Source organism: Bos taurus, chromosome 17 (assembly GCF_002263795.3).
Source record: "Bos taurus isolate L1 Dominette 01449 registration number 42190680 breed Hereford chromosome 17, ARS-UCD2.0, whole genome shotgun sequence".
Classification (NCBI taxonomy): Eukaryota; Metazoa; Chordata; class Mammalia; order Artiodactyla; family Bovidae; genus Bos; species Bos taurus.
The window spans coordinates 5,679,087-5,701,446 of NC_037344.1; the positions used below are offsets into that span (position 1 = coordinate 5,679,087).

The 22,360-nt window shown below is 46.1% G+C and overlaps 2 long non-coding RNA genes across 2 annotated transcripts in view; one reads left to right on the top strand and one right to left on the bottom strand.

Annotated features, from left to right (window-relative positions):
- The first annotated feature begins 196 nt into the window (after positions 1-196).
- On the top strand, positions 197-21,997 carry LOC112442012 (uncharacterized). The gene is made up of 5 exons (XR_003029970.2): positions 197-381; positions 17,831-18,963; positions 19,055-19,116; positions 20,161-20,315; positions 21,915-21,997. It is a non-coding gene; the product is annotated as an uncharacterized lncRNA (long non-coding RNA).
- LOC132342578 (uncharacterized) overlaps positions 21,951-22,360 on the bottom strand; it is a 31,598-nt gene continuing 31,188 nt past the window's right edge. The window contains exon 4 of the long non-coding RNA XR_009490993.1: positions 21,951-22,025. This is a non-coding gene — a long non-coding RNA (uncharacterized lncRNA). The remainder of the gene's footprint in view (positions 22,026-22,360) is intronic.

The window sequence follows — 22,360 nt, forward strand, 5'->3', positions numbered from 1 at the left end:
GCTAAAATGAATAGTAATATATTTTCCTTTCCTTGGCAATGAAAGCTAATAAGTAATTGATTTGCAGCATGAGATAGGAGATCATTATACAAAGTCCATGTATAACACAATTCTCTTTTCACATTCTATCGGGTGTAACAAAAACTCAAATTCAAAGAACTTCAATTTTGAAGCCACCCTGTTTTTATGGCTCCCATAGCCTGGTCTATTAATAAAACGAGATGATCACTCTGCCATGTTTGCCAGGGGAAGGACTAACCATTCTTTCCTTCTGTCCACAGTTGAGTTCCAGCCAACGTCCTGGCTTGGAAACACATTGTGTTGGAAGTTTCCCTCACGTCCATTCTCTCCTTCCACACGCAGAAGCTCAGGCCCAGGCAGGTAATGTCTCCTGCTGGAGATCTTGTGAGTCTTACTAGTGAAATCCTGAATATAAATTCTCCACCGCCCAAAGACCAGGCTCTTCCAGGTCTGGGCCAGTCCCAGCACCCAGAGCTGACTCCTTCCTGTATGAGATGCATTAAGATCTCAGTGACAGGACAAAATGAAAGCCAGGCTCCACCGCTCACACCCACTATGCAGTTTCTCTGTGCCAAGCACTATGCTAAATGCTTTGCAAGGGTGATTTAGCCCCAAAGGCGACCCTGTGGTGAGGTCACAGCATCAAGGGTATTGCAGTGCTGAAGAAAAAGAGGCTCGGGTAGGCTGAGCCCATTGCCCCAGGTTGACTGGGTCAGAATTTTGACCTGGGCTGCGTGCTTTCAGAGCCAGTCCTCTTAACTCTTAGAGTTGGAAGGGACTCAGCATCAGCTCACGTCCACGGACAAGTTTTTATTCCTGGAGAGTTTAGAAATACAACCGAGGTAAGAGAGCTACTGGACTTGCGCACCAAACATCTGTCATCCTGAGACACGCCAGGATCATTTTTTTTAGCAAGCTAGTAAGCCTTAATGGACGTGATTCAATGGGCATGAGTTTGATCAAACACCAGGAGATGATGAAGGACAGGGAAGCCTGGCATGCTGCAGTCCATGGGGTCGCAAAGAGTCGGACACGACTAAGCAAGTGAGCAATAACGAAGTGAGCCTTAAAATGACCCCCTCATACCCACAGCTAAGTAGTTCCTCCTTTCTGCTTCTCCACACCCATGCACACTTCCTGGTTGCCTTGCTTTAACTTAGCACACACACCAGTTTTTAACAGAAAGTGTATTCAAATGTGGGGGAGACTGGTGGGCTGCTGTCTATGGGGTCGCAGAGTCGGACACGACTGAAGTGACTTAGCAGCAGCAGCAGCATATTCAAATGTAAACGAGTTTAGCAAACACAATCCTCATTCCAGGCCTGTGCAAGTCTTGAAGGAGGATGGGGTGCCAGTTCTTTTCTAAAATGTGATATGTGACCTCCAGAATTTTAACATCCACCAGCATTTTTTTTTTAACTTTGAACAAGGCGATTAAAAGGAGCCCTCGTTGTTGCTCTCTAACAGTGAGCAATGCATACTCATATATCTGCTGGAGGAATTATGCAAATATTTATAAATTCTAATACCCATCAAAGCAGGACTGAGGCTCCCTGCACTGACTGGCCTGAGTTCTGTTCCCTCTGTTAAAACTAAGTGACCCTGGCTGAATTCAGGGTACACTGTGTTGACCAGTCAATGAGCAGAACTAGGAAAATTGGTATCAATGGGAAGTAGAAGAAAGGAACAAGCAGGCATAGGTGAGCAAGCTAAAAGCACACACTGCAAAGCAGGTGCATCAGGATTGGTTTTTCGAGCTGTTCACATCTAATTCAGAATCTTGGCTCAAATCAATCACTAGCGGTGTGACCTTGATGAGTCCTGTAGTTGTTCTCAGGTTCTGTTTCAAAATAGCAAAAAAAAAAAAAAAAAAATTACTGATACCTGCCTTGCAGGGTTTTAGATTGCCAATAACGTGTATAAAATGTATAGAACCGTGCTGGCATCTTGTGCTGCCCAATGTGCATGTCATCATTATTTATGTACAATCACCGGGAATTTCCACTAACACTTGGCTTGTCTTCGTTGTAAATTCAGTCGAGGACTTACAAAAGTAAGGAAAAATAATTTCTTAAAGCAAACTCAAGCAGCAGCTGAGCAACATTTAAGGAGCACCTGCTGGGTAGATACCAACTTTCTCGACTTCAGTGGGGCCAGGAAAGCAGGGAGTGATCCACTGCTTGCTTTTTTTAACCGTGGCAAGAAAATATAAAGGTAAGTGAAAATGAAAGCAACTAAGAAAGTTTCTTTTCAAAACACTAAGCGATGACTCTGTGGAGAGATAAAATGAAATCACCAATTTATTTCAGTTTCAAAGGCAAACTCTAAATGAATACGGAGATCCAGTTGGGACCCCTGGTTGAGCATCTATGTAGGCACAGGTGTAGCAGTTAAAGCAATGAGGACTGCTGTCACAGACAAACTCCAATAAACAATGTAGCTTACTCCTTGGAAGGAAAGTTATGACCAACCTAGATAGCATATTCAAAAGCAGAGACATTACTTTTCCATCAAAGGTCCGTCTAGTCAAGGCTATGGTTTTTCCAGTGGTCATGTATGGATGTGAGAGTTGGACTGTGAAGAAAGCTGAGCACCGAAGAATTGATGCTTTTGAACTGTGGTGTTGGAGAAGACTCTTGGGAGTCCCTTGGACTGCAAGGAGATCCAACCAGTCCATTCTAAAGGAGATCAGTCCTGGGTGTTCATTGGAGGGACTGATGCTGAAGCTCCAATACCACCAAAGCTCCAAAGCCACCTCATGCGAAGAGTTGACAGTGGAAAAGACTCTGATGCTGGGAGGGATTGAGGGCAGGAGGAGAAGGGTACGACAGAGGATGAGATGGCTGGATGGCATCACCGACTCAATGGACGTGAGTTTGAGTAAACTCCGGGAGTTGGTGATGGACAAGGAGGCCTGGCGTGCAGGGGGTCGCAAAGAGTCGGACAAGACTGAACGACTGAACTGAACTGAAACAATGTATCTTTCTCCTTCTAATAAAGTCCTACAAACCAGGGATGGGAGGGGTGTGGAAGGAGCCTCTGCTCCATGCAGTCCAGGGTCCAGGCTGGCTGAGTCTCTACTCTTTTCAGCAGAAAGCTCCCAGTTATGCCACTACACAGAGGCTCAGCCTGCAGATGGGGCAAGTTGGACAAGATTGAATGCAGCCTGTTTCTAGGGGAGGGGGCCTGGAAGCCACGCCTGCCCGCTCTGTCTCCACACTCCATTGGCTAAAATTTAGTCACGTGGCCATATCTTAATTGCAAGGGAGGCTGGGAAAACAGTCTCTTGTTTCCTCAGGAGGAAATGGAGATGAGTTTTTAGAACAGCAATTGGTCTCTGCCACAAAGGGCACAGTGCAAACTCCAAGGACACAAAAACCTGTTTGAGAAGCCTAAGACCTGTTTCTTTAATGTCTTCATTCTTGCAGCTAAAGCCAAGTATTTAGTTCCCAGGTTTATAGTACCACAGGCAAAGTTCACAGAGACAGTAACAAAATAGACAGGATAATAAAAGTGAAAAAAAGGTAATACGAACTCTGAAAGGGAAAAGTCGAGTGAAATTTACACTGAGAGGGAAAAATCAACATTCACCCTCTCCGCTTACACAAGGCTCTTGAGGATGAAGCTTCTGAGAAACCAAGGCGGCATTCACAAAGCTGCATCGGCTAAATTTAAGCCAGACGGCGCTCCTTTCTCAAAACAAGGGTATTTGATTGTTACTGTGTTATGGTTCCTGGATATTGTGACTCGAGCCTACATCCCCAAATCATATCATTTGTAATGATCATACCTTGTTCTGGGTGAGCTCAGGTATTAGCAATTCTGCACCCCAGTGGAATGGCTTCCTTTATCAGCAGCTCTAAACCAGCTACCCTCTACTCCTGTGGGTCTGCCACTGGGCCATTTTGGGGTCCGTGTAGCTCAAGCCAAAAGAAGCTCAGACTGTAGCTCCCTCTCTCATCTTCCACCCTCCTCCATCTTCCTGCAAAAATCCTGCTCTGGAGTTCATGTCATCTTAACTTCATCTTTTTTCATCACAATGCACAATTAGAAATACATTTTACATTTTCGTCCAGAACTGTGTACACACACACACACACACACACACACACACACACACACACACACACACATAGAGTAATTTTCTCAAAATATTCTTTTAAAATTAAGAATGATGCTTTCTGATAATTTCTGTTTTATTCCACTGGAAAAATAAATAAAAGCTGCTTTTGTGCACCCTAAGTTACTTCAGTCATGTCTGACTCTTTGCAACCCTATGGACTGTAGCCTGCCAGGCTCCTCTGCCCATGGGACTTTCCAGGCAAGAGTACTGGAGTGGGTTGCCATGAACTCCTCCAGGGGAATCTTCCCAACCCAAGAATCCAACCTACTTCTCTCATGTCTCCTGCATTGTTAAGAGGGTTCTTTACCACTAGTGCCCACCCAGGAAGCCCAAAAGCTGCTTGCTGCTGCTGCTGCTAAGTTGCTTCAGTCGTGTCCGACTCTGTTCGACCCCATAGATGGCAGCAAACCAGGCTCCCCTGTCCCTGGGATTCTCCAGGCAAGAGTACTGGAGTAGGTTGCCATTTCCTTCTCCAATGCATGAAAGTGAAAAGTGAAAGTGAAGTCACTCAGTCGTGTCTGACCCTCAGCAACCCCATGGACTGCAGCCTTCTAGGCTCCTCCATCCATGGGATTCTCCAGGCAAGAGTACTGGAGTGGGGTGCCATTGCCTTCTGCGAAATGCTGCTTCAGTTCAGTTCAGTTCAGTCGCTCAGTCATGTCCTACTCTTTGCGACCCCATGAATCGCAGCATGCTAGGCCTCCCTGTCCATCACCAACTCCTGGAGTTCACTCATACTCACGTCCATCAAGTCAGTGATGCCATCCAGCCGTCTCATCCTCTGTCGTCCCCTTCTCCTCCTGCCCTCAGTCCCTCCCAGCATCAGAGTACACACTCTTCCAAAATCAACATGTCCCAAACTGAAGTTGGGTCCTTCTCTCTACTTAGCATTTGCCAGTGGTTTGCCATTTCACCTAGGGAAAAAAAACAAACAAACCATGATTATTACTATAATCCTCCAGGGCTGAGGTCCGAATGATCCAGTCTCTATGACCATGCTCTACCTCATCACCTGATCTTTTCTCGTGGTTCACTGTGCTCAACCCAAGCTATCTTCCACGATCTTCCTCCAGTAAGCCAAGGATGTACTTATCACAGGGCATTTGTCCTGGTTATTCCCTCTGCCTAGACTATGACAGCCCCAGATCGGGTAGCCACAAACCTCTCTCTCTCACCTAACTCAGGTTGCTGCTGAAATATGAGCTGTTCACAGAAGTGTCTCTGACCAGCCTGCCAAAGTAGCAACCCTTTGTCCATCCCGAAGTAGCAAGCACACTGTCCATCCCACCAGTGATCACCACTTTCTATGAATGTGTTTATCTGTTTACCCTCACTACAATGCAAGTTTCTTTATTTAGCTAAATCCTCAGCACCAACGAGAGTACTGAAGACAAAGTAAGAACTCAATAATTGATGAATGAATGAGTAATTTATCTCCTCCCTCTCTCCTACTCTCTGCTCCAAAACTATGCTTTTGCCAGGATTCTAGAAAGATACACAATTTTCTAAATCATATCCCAGGTCAGAAACATCACCTTTGGCTTCACCACTTCCTATTCTCTCCACCCTTCTCCTATCTGTCACACATCCCAGTAAATCTAAATCTCTCTTCTGTGGAGTTGGATTTCTCTGTCCTCACTGCACGACCTTGATCGAGTGTCTCAGATCCCTTTGCACATTTCATGAAACATGTGGGTCCTCTTTATGCACACAGATACCACATTTTCAACAAAAGAGTTTCTAGATACTCCAAAGCTCAGTGAGGACAACCCTCCCTGGGCGCCACTGTGTCCAAGGATAAAAATCTCAGGTTCAAAGACTTCTCGTTTCTCACCTAGATAACTCTGAAGTCTGCTGTGATCTGAATGTATCCTCCTCAAACACCTATGTGGAAATCCTAACCCTCTGGTGTGATGGTATTTGGAGGTGGGGCTTGTGAGAGATGATTAGATCTTGAATGCTGAGCCCCTGTGAATGGGATTAGTGCCCTTATAAAAAGAGACCCTGGAAAGCTTGCTTGTGCCTGCCTGCATGCGAGGCTGTGTCAAGAAGATAGTCATCAGTGGGGAACAGGTTCTCATCAGATGCCAGACCTGCCAGCATCTTGATCCTTGACATCCTTGCTTCTAGAACTGTGATTAATAAATGTTTGTTATTTATAAATCACTGCCTCCCACCTCTGGTAGCTCATCTGGTAAAGAATCTGCCTGCAATGTAGGAGACCCTGGTTCAATTCCTGGGTTGGGAAGATCCACTGGAGAAGGGATAGGCTACCCACTCCAGTATTCTTGGATTTCCCTTGTGGCTCAGCTGGTAAAGAAACCACCTGCAGTGTGGGAGACCTGGGTTCGATCCCTGGGTTGGCAAGATCCCCTGGAGAAGTGACGTGACATGACGTGAAGTTGCTCAGTCGTGTCTGACCCTTTGCGACCCCATGGACTGTAGCCTACCAGGCTCCTCCATCCATGGGATTTTCCAGGCAAGAGTACTGGAGTGGGTTGCCATTTCCTTCTCCACTGGAGAAGTGAAAGGCTACCCAATCCAGTATTCTGGCCTGGAGAATTCCATGGACTTGTATAGTCCATGGGGTCACAAAGAGTCAGACACAACTGAGTGAATTTCACTCTACTTTCACTTTTTAATTTATGGTGTTCTGTTACAACAGCCTGGATGGACTAAGATGATGTCTTTTAACAGATGTTCTGACACCGATCCTCCCCCTCTTAAGCTCCACAAGAGCCGCTTAAGTCATCTTTTAGTAGTGCAGTTTGTCCATGGCCTTTCGTGTGTTCCCTATACTGTCCATCAGTGGTCCCCCATCACTTTAAGAATAAAATCCCAAGTCCTGCGTATAGTTTCATGGTTCTGCTTATTCCTCAGATTTAGCCCTTTAGCATTCCACATCCACACATGGCTGGAGTGCTTCTGCAAAGCCCATTCACACCTCTTTGTCTTTGAACATGAAGGCCCTTTGCCCTTCTGGGTGCTTGCCTTCCATCTGTTTGGCAACCTGCCACTCATCTCCCCCCAGACAGCACAAGGACCATCATGAAAGTCCTCCCTGATCACCTGGGGCGTGGCGAGGGGCTCTTCTCCTGCAGACTCTATTTGATCATTCTCTTGTCCATTTCCCCTGATGGATAGGGCATCACTGAGGACAGGGGCTTCCTCGTTTGTCTCTTTGGCACATAGTAGGTGCTCAACAAAGGTGTGTTGAGTGACTAAATGGAGTGATCAGGTGAAAAGAGACAAGTTACAGCAGGGCATGATGGATTCACATCAGTGGTGCAGGTGTAACCAACACAGCATCCAAAATAAGAAAATCCATATTTACACAGAAGATAAACCAGTCAGTCCTTCCATTTACAAAAAGGATTCACCACAGGGGGCCTCTAAATAGCAGGTGCTTTAACCATTCTCCGTGTTTGTTTATAGATCATTAATCATTTGAAAAAAGGGGCCAAAAGCTAAAGTGCAGCCAGTTGGAGTCTTTCGAACTGAATCACGGGGCTTCTGTATGTTAACAGGAAGAAGGATTTGATGTTAAGCTATTCAGCTAACGAGCAATTTTTCAGGAAGAAGCCAGAGAGAGGAAGAGAGGGAGGGAAAGAAGAGGAGGGAGCAACTACTGTCAACAAGGACCTCCCCACTCTTTTGCAGTGGGGAGGGTGAGCGGGAGATCCAAAACATTTAGAGACCTGCAGGTAGGCCTTCACAGTAGTCTGTAAAGACAGCTCTTAATTTCTAGTGAAGACAAGGATATCAAGGGATCTGGTCTTGGTCATCATTGTGCACATAACATGTTAAATGGATTTATTCTGGCGCCAATCTTAAAGTCATTCATCTCTTCATGAAATATCCATAGAGTGCCTGGGACACACCAGACCATGTGCTAGGTCTGAGCAATCCTTTGCTTTGGAAGATCTTGCATTTTAGAGGGAGGAGTAAACGGTCAACCAAGCAACAAGCAAGATAATTCCCTACAGTGAAAAGGACAGCACAGGAGTAAGGGGTGGTGTGACTGGGAGGGCGGGGACATCGGGAGCTTTGCTAGCTAGGGGAGGCAAGGGAGACCTCCCTGGGAGGGTCTCATCTGAGCTGAGCCCCATGCAGGAGGAGGCAGCCACAGAAAGACTCGGAGGAAACTACTCCTGGAAGAGAGTCCATCAGAGTCCAAGGCCCTCAGATGGGAAAGATCTAAGCTCATTTCAGAAACCAAAAGGAGGCCGCTGTGGCTGGACTTTGGTGAAGAAAGGGTTGGATGAAATTGGGATGCTTTCTTGCAGAGCTTTGCAAAAACAAGTAAGGATTGTGGAATTATTCTAAATATCATGGAAGCCCACTGAAGGCATTTCATCAGGAAAGGACAAGATAGATTTACTTACAATCATCATTCTGGAGATTGTATAGAGAAGAAGAAAGAAATTAGAATTCTAGTTAGGAAGCAATGGCAGCCCTCCAGGTGGGAGGTGATGCTGGCATGGACCAGGGTGGTGGTAGAGGGAACAGACAGGTATGGATGGATTCCGGACCTAGCACGGATGTGGACACAGGACTCTTAGGAATGATAACAGGCAAGATCTCTCAGGGGTCCTTTCCCACTCAGGCAGCCTGTGACTCTCACCTGGTGCCGTAGCTCTCATGGTGAGCTCTCTGCTAACGAGGTCTGCTTTGTCTCAAAGCTGGGCAGAACTATCCTTGGGCCCTGCTGTGGCCATCATCACAGATCCATGAGTTTGGGGTGAGCATTCCTGTAAACAGTTACTTGAGAAGCCCAGACGAAATCCATTCTCTGCATTCTGAAGTTCCTGGTCTTGGAGCTCACTCTGTTTGTGTCTCTCCTCTTTCTCTTGGCCAGGAGCTCTCTGTCGGGGATTCTCTATTTCGAGCATCAAAAGATAAACTGAAGCACATTAAAAATTTTAAGAGTTCATTGGAGCAAAAATCAATTCTAGTCACAAACCAGAAGTGATTAGGAACACTCCGCTGACAGAAGTAGATGGGAGGGGTGAACTTCTATAAAGAAGAGGAGGAAGGAAAGCAAGGAAGTGATTCGATTGGCTGTAGTGTAAGTAGTTGCCTTACTTGAGAAAGCCTGGTTGGTTGGTTGTTATTGGTTGCCCTTAAATTCTGATTTCTTAACCTCGAGGGATTTTAGGCTTAAGTATTAGTTTGCTACCAAGATATTAAAAGTGACTTCAGTCTAATGACCTCTTTGTTTAATTTAAAACAAGGGATGTCAACCCTGTCTATCCAGAAAACAACAAAACTGCCCCGGGGCCAACCGACCTCAGTCAAGTTGATTGTTCACGTGTGTGTGCTAAGTCGCTTCAGTCGTGTCCAGCTCTTTGCGGCTCTATGAACTGTAACCTATTAGCCTCCTCTGTCCATGGGATTCTCCAGGCAAGAATACTAGAGAGGGTTGCCTTTCACTCCTCCAGCGGATCGTCCTGATCCAGGGTTCAAACCTGCATCTCTAACCTGCGTCTCTTATGCCTCCTGCATCAGCAGATGGGTTCTTCACTTCTAGTGCCACCTGGTTGGTCACGGTCGCCCTCTCTTTGGTAACCAGGGGGGTTTCCTGTTTGTGAGAGGAAGTTGAGGCTACAAGTCTGCTCCCTAACTCCCTCACAATCACAGCACAACTCAGAATGGATTCTGCCTCCCCTCAGAGGTTTATTAGCAAATAACACAAAAATGGTCCTACAACCAGATCAACGGAGTCTAAGCTTATTGGAGTCTCAGCTGCCTCTCAGGTAGGCACTCAAAAGCACCTTGCAATTCCTGGAGATTCTTCTGTTTACTAGATGTGCAACTAGCATCTAGTAGGTAGAGGTCAGTGAGGCTGCTAAGGGTCCTACAAAGCATCTGTCAGTGCCCAGGGATTCTAAATATGTATAGCCTGACTCTGTCTCCTCCTTGTCCTTCTATTGCCTTAGTTTAGACCTTCAGTGTATCATTCAGGCCTTCTTCCCTCCAGCCTTCCAGCTCCTCTGTTCTCTCTGCCCCAGTCTCCCATCCTGCCATCAGATGGCTCTTCCCAATCTAGGACTGGTATCTTTGTTTTCTAAACTCTCCAATGGCGCCTTGCTGCACAATAAGCCAGCTCTCTGCTTCCTCTCCTTCCTGACTGTCCTCCCTTGGGAGAGATTCCAACTTGTTACAGATGCTTTAATATGCCAAGTTCTCCAAGTTCTCTGTGCATTTTACACATGCTGTTCCTCTGATTGGCTTCCCTGGTGACTCAGATGGTAAAGAATCTGTCTGCAATGCAGGAGACCCCGGTTTGATCCCTGGGTCGGGGATGATCCCCTGGAGAAGGAAATGGCTACTCACTCCAGTATTCTTGTCTGGAGAATCCCATGGACAGAGGAGCCTGGAGGGTTACAGTTGATGGGATCTCAAAGAGTTGGACATGACTGAGCGACTAACACTTTCACTTTTTCTGATTGGAAGCATCCCCCACTTCCCTCATTCATACTCTCTTCTACCTTCCCAAGTGTGCAGATCTTGAGCCCCAGCTCAGATATTACCTCGTTGTTTGGCTCCTCCAGGCCCAGCTTGAGGCTCCTTTGCTGACTTGCCGTACTTTGTACAAACCTCCATTAATGCAGATGTCATGACTGTCTTGGTGCTGGGGCTATGTGTTTGCAGGCTGCATCCCTCCCAAGCTCTAAACTCCTATAAGACAGGGTTTGGGATTAGTTCACTGGGCCCAGCATGCTACCTGCTACATAGCAGGCAGCAGCTAAATAGTTGTTCACTGAATGATTGCTTTCCACGCTCTGGTTGTCTGCTTTTTGCCCCCCACCCTTTTTTTTTCTAAAACAGATTTTAAATTCTTCAAAATTTCAGGGGATAAAGTGATTACAAATGAAACGCTGCAGTTTTCAAATCTCAGTGGCCTAAAAATCATCTTGAGGACTTGTTTCAAATGCACATTCCCAGGCCTCAAATACACAGGGGTTTTTTTTTGTTTGTTTTTTGTACTTTCACTAAGTTGTACAATCATCACCACTATCTAATTCCAGGACATTTTTATCCCCCCAAAAAAGAAATGCATATTCATTAGCAGTCACTCTCCATGTACCCCTATCCCCCAGCCTTTGGCAATCACTACTTTCTGATCTCTCTGGCTTTGTCTACTCTGAATATAAAGTTATACAATATATAGAATATACAGAATCATACAACATAAATTCTTCTGTGACTGGCTTCATTCACTTAGCATAATGTTTTCAAAGTTCATCCATATCATAGCACATATCACTATTTTGTTCCTTTTTATAGCTGAATACTTTTTCATTGTGTGGACAAATACCACATTTTATTTATCCATTCATCAGTTGATAGTCATTTGGATTATTTCCACTTTTTGGATATTATGAATACGCCAATATGAACATTTGCGTACAAGTTTTTGTATGGACGTATGTTTCAAATTCTTGTGGATATATGCCTAAGACAGTGTAATTTCTAGATCATGAGGAACTGGCACAGTTGTTTTCCACAGAGGCTGAATGACTACATTTCCACCAGCTATGTTTGAGGGTTCCAATTTCTCCATCTCCTCAGCAACACTTGTTCATCCTTTTTTTTTATTGTTCATCTTTTTTTTTTAATCATAGCTATTCTGTGTGTGCTAAGTCATAGTAGTCAGGTCCAATTCTTTGCAACCCTATGGACCATAGCCTGCCAGGCTCCTCTGTCCATAGGATTCTCCAGGCACAAATACTGGAATGGGTTGCCATGGTCTCCTCTAAGGGACCTTCACAGGGGATCTTGACAGGAATCAAACTCTTACGTCTCCTGCATTGGCAGGCAGGTTCTTTACCTCCGGAGTCACTTGGGAAACCCAGCTTTCCTAGTGGGTGTGAAGTGATAGCTCTCAGTGGTTTTGATTTGCATTTCCCTAATGACTAGGAGAAATATCAATAACCTCAGATATGCAGATGACACCACCCTTATGGCAGAAAGTGAAGAGGAACTAAAAAGCCTCTTGATGAAAGTGAAAGAGAGTGAAAAAGTTGGGTTAAAGCTCAACATTCAAAAAACGAAGATCATGGCATCTGGTCCCATCACTTCATGGGAAATAGATAGGGAAACAGTGGAAACAGTGTCAGACTTTATTTTTCTGGGCTCCAAAATCACTGCAGATGGTCATTGCAGCCATGAAATTAAAAGATGCTTACTCCTTGAAAGGAAAGTTATGACAACCTAGATAGCGTATTCAAAAGCAGAGACATTACTTTGCCAACAAAGGTCCGTCTAGTCAAGGTGATGGTTTTTCCTGTGGTCATGTATGGATTTGAGAGTTGGACTGTGAAGAAAGCTGAGTGCCAAAGAATTGATGCTTTTGAACTGTGGTGTTGGAGAAGACTCTTGAGAGTCCCTTGGATTGCAAGGATATCAAACCAGTCCATTCTAAAGGAGATCAGTCCTGGGCGTTCATTGGAAGGATTGATGCTGAGGCTGAAACTCCAATGCTTTGGCCACCGCATGTGAAGAGTTGACTCATTGGAAAAGACCCTCATTCTGGGAGGGATTGGGGGCAGGAAGAGAAGGGGACAACAGAGGATGAGATGGCTGGATGGCATCACTGACTCGATGGACATGAGTTTGAGTGAACTCCGGGAGTTGGTGATGGACAGGGAGGCCTGGCGTGCTGCAATTCATGGGGTCGAAAAGAGTCGGACATGACTGAGCGACTGAACTGAACTGAACTGAACTGAATGACTAGAGATGTGGAGCATCTTTTCATGTGCTCATTGACCGTTTGTAGATTTTCTTTGGAGAAAAGTCTATTCAAGTACTTTGCCCATTTTTTAAATTGGGCTATTGGAGTTTTTTTTTTTTTTTTAACTTTAAGATATAATTGACTTTACTGAATGGGTCATGACCTAGTCATCATTCCAGCATAGCAGACAGGAGTGCCTAAGAGCTATACAAATTGAAGATTTTTATAGACAGGAGGAGCTGAAGCAAGGAAGTTATTCTGGCAGAGAATGAATTGTTTCAGGCAAGGTCACCTTTCTTTGGGGGATGGCAGAGGTCTTTCAGGCAGATTACCTAGTGCTGAGTAGGTATTGTTTGGATATTTTGTTGTTGTTATTGTTGAATTGTAGGAGTTCTTTATATATTCTGGATATTAATCCCTTATCAGATATATGATTTGCAAATATTTTCTCCTATTCTGTGAGTTATCATCTTTTCATTGTCTTGATAGTCTTTTGATATACAAGAGATTTTAATATTTGCAAAGTCAAATTTATCAAAAAATAAATAAAATACATACCTAATTTTTTTTTTAATTTCTTGAGCATTTTGTGTCATATTTAAGAAACTACTGCCTAATCTAAGGTCATGAAAATGTGTGCTTATTTTCTTCTATGAGTTTTGTAGTTTGAGCTCTTACATTTAGGTCATTGATCCATTTTGAATTAACTTTTGTGTATGAGACAAGGCAGTGGTCCAACCTCATGTTTATGTATGTGGATGTCCAGTTTCCCCAGCACCATTTGTTGAAAGATCCATTCTTTCCCCTATTGAGTGGTTTTGATGCCCTTGAAGAAAATCAATTGCCCATAAATATAAAGTTTATTTCAAGACTCTCAGTTATATCCTATTGATCTACATGTCTATCCCTATGCCAATATAACACACCCAGATGGCCAAGGAGCCACGTTTGGAAAAAACTTAGCCTAAATTATATTTGCTGTAAATAAGAATTAATCCAAACCAGCAATTTCCAAACAGACCGAACATCAGAATCCTCATAAGGGTTTCAAAAGGAAAAATCTTGATCTCGAGGCCTCACTTTTCCCTGTGCACTTGTTCTCCCCAAAGGTTTTGATTCCTCAGATGACTATAAAGCTCAGGAACCTGTTTTTATAGAGCCAGTCTTAGGATCATCTAGAATTGGCAACTGCCAGTCCAGCTGATTATTTAAAGTTATTGCCAACACAAGGAACCTATAATGTGAGGAAAAGAGAAAATATGAGACGAAGTTTGACTCCAAAATGTGTTACATAATCATCTTGTGTGTATTTGGCTGTCAGAAGGCATTTATCTGAAGAAAAAAATCTGAGAATGATTCTGTGAAAAATAGCTTAAGTCGAAGGACCAGTGTTACTGTAGGAGTCTAGACCGGGAGGCAATTACCCACATTCCAGTGTCAGCATGGATGTGGGACCGAGCCCAGGGTCAAGTGCAGTGCCCTCCCCGCATCTGTCTCCCCCACTAACCCCTGGGTCTTCTCAAGCAGAAATAGGATCTTTTCCTCTTTGGATCCCCAGTGCCTATCACTCTGCCTGCAAATTTTAGGTATTCAGTGTTAGTTTCTATATTTAGCCAAATGCATACATAAGGTCAAAGTGAAGTGAAAGTCACTCAGTCGTGCCCGACTCTTTGCGACCCCATGGACTGTACAGTCCCTGGAATTTTCCAGGCCAGAATACTGGAGTGGGTAGCCTTTCCCTTCTGCAGAGGATCTTCCCAACCCAGGGATCAAACACAGGTCCTCCTGTATTGCAGGCGGATTCTTTACCAGCTGAGCCACAAGTGAAGCCCAGATAAGGTCAAACAACAGGCTTTATGTAAAAATGCTGAGTGGTACTTTGAAAACAAAACTGGGAGGGACTTAATCACTGGGGTTTAAAAGACTATTTAAAAACAAACAAACTCAAGCAAATTATTTTTGCACCATGTTTATCATCTCATTCCCTGCCTACCTGCCCACTGACTGTATTTCTCAGGGTCCCAGCAGGAAACGGACAGCTCATCAGAGTCAAATGGAGAAGCCGTTTCCCTGGGGTGGGTAGAATGAAGGGGATACCAAGGAATGAACCTGAGACCAGCCCCAGCGTGATGTCCTGGCCATCCCTGGGCCCAAAGAGACCAAAGGACAGAGTCAAGGTGGCCAGGGAGCTGGAACCTAGAGGAGGCAGCCCAGCAGGATCTGTAGCCACAGGATGAGATGGGCAGAAAAGGGCCTAATGTTCCTCTAAGGCCAACTAGAAAACCAGCAGCACATCCACCCAAAGGCATAGGAAGACGTGGACAGATTCCACAACAAGCCATGGAAAAAAGAACCGTAGTGTGCTAGAACTCGGCAAATCAGTGAAGCTGCTTAGTCTGCAGCTTGACTTTTTTGGAAGGCTGAACTTTCATTAGTTTATTCATCAACTACTCGAAACTTCTTATGCTTGGAGACAGTGGTTTTGGTTCTGGAGATAAAAGGATACAGGGAGGAGTGGAAGACCCCAAAAGGTAATAACCACAGTACAAGTGCGCAGCAGTGAAGAATCCACCTGCCAACGCAGGAGACGCAGGAAACTCAGGTTCAATCCCTAGAAGGAAGATGACAACCCACTCCAGTATTCTTGCTGGGGAAATCCCACAGACAGAGGAGCCTGGAGGGCTACAGTCCATGGGGACGCAAAGAGTCAGACGCGACTGAGTGACTGAGAACACGCTCGCAGCAGTGTGACAGTGGGCATGTTAGTTTCTTAGGGCTCCATAGGAAAGTACCCAAAACTGGGTGGCTTAGACAATAGAAATTTACAGTCTCAAAGTTCTGGAGGCTAGAAGCGTGAGATCCAGGTGTTGACAGGTTTGATTCCTTCTGAACCTGTGAGAAAGAATCTGCTCCATACCCCTCCCTTAGCTTCCGGTGGTTTGCTGGCCATCTATGGCTTTCCTTGGCTTCTAGAAGCATCATCCCAATTCCAACCTTCATGTTCACACAGCATACTCCATGTGTGTGTGTGTGCGCATCCAAAGTTCCCCTTTTCATAAGGTCACTAGTTATATTGGATTAGTATGACTTCACCTTAACTAATCACATGTGTAATGATCCAAAGATCACATTCCAAGGGACTGGGAGTTAGGACTTTAAGTGTCAATTTGGGGGACAGACTTCTATGCCACAGCGGTGGGGACAGACTCAGGGTATTATAGGAACACATACAAGATAGTTGTGGAAGGTGAGTGAAGAGAAGGCAACATATTTGGTCTTAAAGAATGAGTAACAGACAGCCAAGTGAAGAGATGAGTGGGCAGTGGAGGAGGAAGACAGGGCAAGAGGGGAAAGTTGAGACAGCCCTGGTTGACTTAGAGCAGAAGCTCAGGTGCAAGGAAGTGTCCCAATTGCCCTTTTGGAAATGCTGGATTAATATTGTGCCTATGGGAGAAGCTGGGGATAAAGGTCTGGGTTAGAAAGAGGGAATTAAAGTTATCTGCACATCCCACAAGAGAGGATGAGCTTCGACAGAGGTGTGTATGGAAGGCAAGAGGTATTCAAAACAGATTCCCAGAGAATAGCCAGGTACCTGGGACAGGCAGTGGGAGAGGAACCCTTGTCAGAGGAAGGGGAGAACAGATGTAAGGGATCACAAAGCTTCAAAGGATAACCCGTATTCTCAAAGGCCTCAGAAAGTTCTAGTAAGGAAAGGACTTGAGTTTGGTAGTGGGCTGTGGACAGAAGCAGAGTACAAAGAGCTGGGAATGAATGGATGTGTAAATAGCAAGATGTTTGCAAGAGAAGGGGAGAAGGTATGTTGAGAAGTAACTAGAGGAAGACATGGCCCACAAGACTCAGGTACTGAGAATGAGAACGTTTGAAATATTTTGAGAATTGCCAACATGTGACCCAGAGACAGGAAGTGAGGAAAAGCTGTTGGAAAAATGGTGCCCACAGACTTGCTGGCTGCCAGGTTGTCGCAGACCTTTCATTTGTAAAGATGTGATTATCTGCGAAGTGCACTAAAGTGAAGCCCAATAAAATGAAGTCTGCCTCCTGCATATGTAGAAGCTTCAAGGGATTTGAAGAAAGAGATTTGACAAAAATGAAACAGAGGGGATAACTCTCACAGTCTGTCAGTGGTCATCAAGGTGGAGAAGAAATAGCACAGAAAGAGGGCCATGTTTCTGAGACTGAAGGTGTAGATGGCCGTGCAGATGGAGGTGTTCATAGGAGGGAGGTGGGAATTTGAGAGACAATGAACCTGGTGACCTTGAAGTTGCAGTCAAGTTTGAGACACTCAAGGTTGAGCAGGAACCTTGATGAGAGAGTTGGAAGCTCAGAGTGGTCACCTGGGGCACAGAGGTGGGAGCTCTTCAAGGACAAGTAAAAGTGGCTGAGGGCCCAGGGGAGGTGGGGCCGTGAACTTGGGCTGGCCCCGCCCACCCAGGAATGTCCATTTCCCCGAGTGCTCAGTCTCCGAACTAGAACAAAGGCCAAGGTTGTGAGGGATTCTGTGTGCCCAGGTTGGGATTTTGCCTGCTGTGAGCTGAGGGGCATGGAGGGATCTGACCTAGGAAGGAAGGTGAAGGAAGAGGGGGCAGGATGATCCAGGTGAATGGAGAGAAGATGGAGGTGTTAGCAGAAGAAGGACACAGGAGAGCGATGGGATCAAGGAGGAGAGGCACTTTCCCTGCTTATGATTTTACTGAGTGGGATGCAAATGAACAGCAACACTGAGTCCATGTGCCTCCTCTCACAAATTGCTCACACAGAAGCATGGGAGCTGGATCAAAGGGGAAATATATGAGGCATCTCAGCTGTCTCAGTGTTTTTTAGACTGGGTCCCACAACGATGTGACTAATTATTATTAAAGAGGTGTGATTGTTCAAAAAATCAGATGAATCTATTTTCTATAAACTCTTGTTTTTCTTATCTTTGTCAGAATCTGGCGTGTGTTTCAGCCCTTCTCCAAGACAGTATCTTGGAACATCTTGTCATGTCTTCCTGTGAGTAATGGAGGGAGGGCCTGAGGATGGAGGGCAGGAAGCGGAGGCATTTCAGGGACCTTCCAGCTGCCTCTCCTGAGCTCCGCCAGCAGCTGATCCATGGCGGAGAACACCCCAGCCTCCAGAAGCAGCCAGCCCACGCTGGCAGCACCAAACCCTGAATTCTGATGTGCCAGGAGAGCCTGGGACTCTTGTCAAATCACCAAACAGGACCCTGGCCATGCTGCAAACAGGCCTGCGGGCTGTTGACAGCCGGATATTGGGCTGCCCAAGCCAGGCCCCGCCACTTGACAAGCAAAGCCCCCAAGGCTCGGGGGCAATCTGTATTCCACAGCACGCCCACTGCCGCACTGCAAGCACTCCAGCCAGACTCGGCTCTGCACCCACAGATGCTGTTGCGGCGGCTCACACAGGCCCCTTTGTTCAGAGGCTCCGCTCGCATCAGCAGAGGCAGCTTCCTCTGGTCCTGTGCTCAGGGCCTGGGAAGAAAGGCCTTGCAGTCCAGCTTTGGGGGTGGAGGGGGCTCCTCGCTGAAAGCTAGCTGGCTGTGCTGCATCCACAGGTGGAGCATGAAGGACGTGGCTAGAATCACAGCAACACCTCCCTCAGGTGCCATCCGGGGCTGCATGCCACTGGCCAGGGGCCCTTGGCAACCCCTGCTTGTTAACTGAATTGAGAAAGTGGTTCCGACAGAGCCCTCAGTCAACACTGGTACTGTGGGCCATCTCTTCAAATGACTAAGGGCCTCTCGCTTTGTGTGTGAGGAATAGAGCAGGATGGATTCAACACGGGGCACAGGACCTGCTGAGTAATTGCAATTGTTTTTCTTTTGGGATGGCTCCATCTGCACTGAAGTGATCTTCTATCAGCTGGAGGACACTCAGGTGTCAAGTTCGAGGCCATTCTCTTTCTGACTCCAACCTCACCACCTAAAACTTGGAAGCTGTTTAGTAAGGGGGCAGCCAGTGGGGGAGATGGGTCCTCAGACCATTCTTCCCTGACCCTGGAGACATCTAGATCATCATCTCCCAGGCCTCCAGGACCACTGACAAATGGGCTCCATTCTGAGGTGAGACCTACTTTCCATTCACAATAGAAAACTGTTTCCCTTTAAAAACATATATTTGATCTAAAGGGAATCATCATTCCTTATTTGTCAGCTCCAGAAAGATTTTGGTGCAGAAAACTTTTGAGTAATTCCCGAAGTCTGGCGAACATACTGGTAGGTGATTTGCAAGTTTCCCAGCAAGGTGGAGGGTTTGAGGGTATCCCCTTGGTACCTGGCACCATGGACCTTTGGCACCCAGGCCCAGAGTGACATAAGAGCGATGGAGAGAGAGATGACAGGGTCAGGCTTGTCAAGGTGCAGGGGCTGTGTTCCTCCCCCTCCAGGGCCTGGCTCTTGCTCCCTCCCCACTGAGTCTTCCCTGTGGAAAAGTAGCTATGTTTTCCTTGCTTGAGATGAGGGTGCAATTCATTTTATGTCATTCCAGCACCCAGCGCACCACACAGCAGGGGCTTCACAGCTATTTAATGGATGGATGGACGATATTTAGTTGGTGCCGGGGGACTGGGAAAAAGCATTTCTTTGTATTTGGTTCTGTCCCCTTTGTTTGAGGGTGAGACCAGGGCATGCATCTCTTGAAAGGCTTCCAAATGTGGAAATCTGAGCATTCTTCTTGTACCACTGCTCTGGCCGCTCAGCAAGGACCCCAAGGAGAGGCCCCTGCAGTCAAATGAAGCCTAGACAAAGAGTTCCTGCCCCATCCCATCCCCAAAGCTGGCCATAGGCCAGGAGAGTTAGGAGTTGGGGTATGAGCCAAGGGAGTTAAGAGGGCACGCCCCGTGAATTTAGTGCCTTCAGTTGTTCTTCTGGACTTTTTCTTTTGCTCTGCTGTGTCTTTATTGCTGCTCAGGCTTTTCTATAGTTGAGGCGAGCGGGGCTCCTTTCCAGCTGCAGTGCCCAGGTTTCTCACTGCAGTGGCTTCTCCTGTTGCAGAGCACGGGCTCTAGGGCATGTGGGCTCAGTAGTTGTGATGTCTGGGATTAGTTGCTCCATGACATGCGGGATCTTCCTGGACCAAGGAATGAATCCATGTCTCCTGTGTTGGCAGGCAGACTGTTCACCACCGAGCCACCAGGGAAGCCCTCTCCTGGACTTCTAAGAAAGTATAAATCTCTCCAGGGGTCCAGCTCACCCCTCTCCCACTCACTTTTTTTCAGACCTTCTTTCTTCTTGCTTCTCACCATCTCTTCATTCATTCAGCAGGTACTAGGTGTCTGCCATTGCTCTTTACTAGGGATGTGACATGACTAGGGCCCGTCTCTGAGCTTACTGACCACTGGAAGAGGGGGCGATGCACATACTCACCACTGTTCTTGAAGCTGCTGACACATGGCCATGTCCATGGGGCTGCACAGGTAAGGCTGGCTCATGGGAGAGAAATGTCAGCTTGTATTTCTGTATTTGAGGTGTTTGGTTTAGTGGTCTCATCATGTCACCTTTAATTTATATTTGCAACTTACAATGTGCTTTCTAAAACACAATTTATTTTAATCCTCACAATAATCCTGATGTCCAGGATTTGATCTCTGCTTTACAAATGAAGACACTGAGGTTAAGTGGTTGTTCAAAGTCCCAGGGTTAATAGAAGCTTTTACCGATGGTGTCAGGGTAGTTCTGGTGTTTCCTACTCCCCAGGCTGCTTTCCCAGCAGCCCCATCCCATTCAGAAGGGGATCTTAGGGGTAGTTCCTTATAAAGGGGGTGAGAAGAGAATTCCAAATCTTGAGTATAGTCCCCTACACACACACACACACACACACACACACACACACACATATACGTTCTTTCCTTAGCCTCAGCTTGTCTCTTTGTTTTCCAGTTTCCAAACTATAAAAAAAGAAATAAAAATAGCATGAGAGTGTTCCGTTTCTTCCTTAATGAACCCACCTGCTGGCTATTGCCAGAAATTCCTTTAAAGAAGCACAAACCCCTTCATTCTGCAGGTAGAAATAAAAAGCTTAAGATGCAAATGCCTGGAAGCCTTAACACAGAGATATAAATAAATTCCCTTCAAGACTAAATGATAATAGACTATTCTATCCTGCTTATTCTGAGCTAGAGAGAAGAAATAAAAATCACCAGTCTTATACAGACTTTATAGTTCTAAGGCAGTTTTACTAAAATCTCATTTTTATACATATAGATAATATAATAAGTCTATATGTTTCTGAGCATCTATTAGGTGTCAGGCACTGTGTTGCAAGCCAAGGACAGTGGTAAGTAAAGCAGATTTAGTGCCTTCTTCCATGGAACTGAGAGTACAACATTAGAAAAATAAATCCCACCAAGCTTGAGGAGAGCTATGAGGAGGAATAGGGTGGGGAAAGGCTTCTGGGGTACAACATATTCAAAGGCTCTAGGGTAAGTGTGGGACGTGAAAAGACCCAGGAGTGGAGAGAAGCGGGGATGGGCAGGTTAGCAGAGGCAGGAATGGACTGAGAAATGAAGGCCCAGGAAACCCTGGTTAAGGACCTTGGGGACTTGAACTCAAACTTACAGGTGCTTAAGGGGAGCTTAAAGGGAGTGGGGAGACATTTGAGGGCGTTACAGAATGCGGGATAATAATATGATTTGTATTTGTGAACAAGTTAACTTTGCTGCAGGGTCAGGAATGGGTATGAAGATAATGAGAAGGATGCCGTTGTGATCCTCCAGGTGAAGGGCGCTGGGGGTTGGACTAGGATGGAAAAGTGGAGATGGGAGCATGGACGATTCCAGAGACTCTATAATCTTATTAAACAAAATCAAGGTGGTTTGATGATGAAACATGGGAATAGAGCAGAGGGGCGCTGGGGAGGACCCAAGCTCCTAGCACTCCATTGAGACAGGGTTGGTGACAGTGCCAAGGGTGGGACGGAAGACGGTTTGTTCAGTCTGGGGGATGCTGGGGTTTAGGTCTGCAAGAGCAAGGAAGTGCAGACATTTTTCCTGCCATGTGACATTTTTCCCATTTAGTGGCTGAAGCTGCCTTCCCTGTGCCATGTGGCTGGACCACGTCAACACTCAGCACTCAGCATTCAGTCGGGTCCCTCCTGCTGTCTTCCCTGTGTCCATGGAGCACAGACCCTAGAGACAGTGAGACAGAAAGAGCGCGCCTCAGTGAACACTCGAGAACATGCAGTGTTCCTCCTCTGCTCAGTCTTCACCTCCTGGCAGAAGGGCAGAGGAGAAAGCAGTGTCTGCAACTGATGTTCTGGGATGTTCTTGTTTACGGGCTGCAGAGCTGAGCCCTGACTCCCAGCAGCGTCCGGGGAATTCCAGAGTCAGGAGCAGGAGGGAAGGCCACCTACCTGTCTGCCTCTGCGAACTCTGCCTGTCAGCCCAGCCCATAATGGGGTGATGGGCTGCTACCAACACAGCCCATCTTCCAAATGGATATAACAGTAAACTTCCACAAGAGG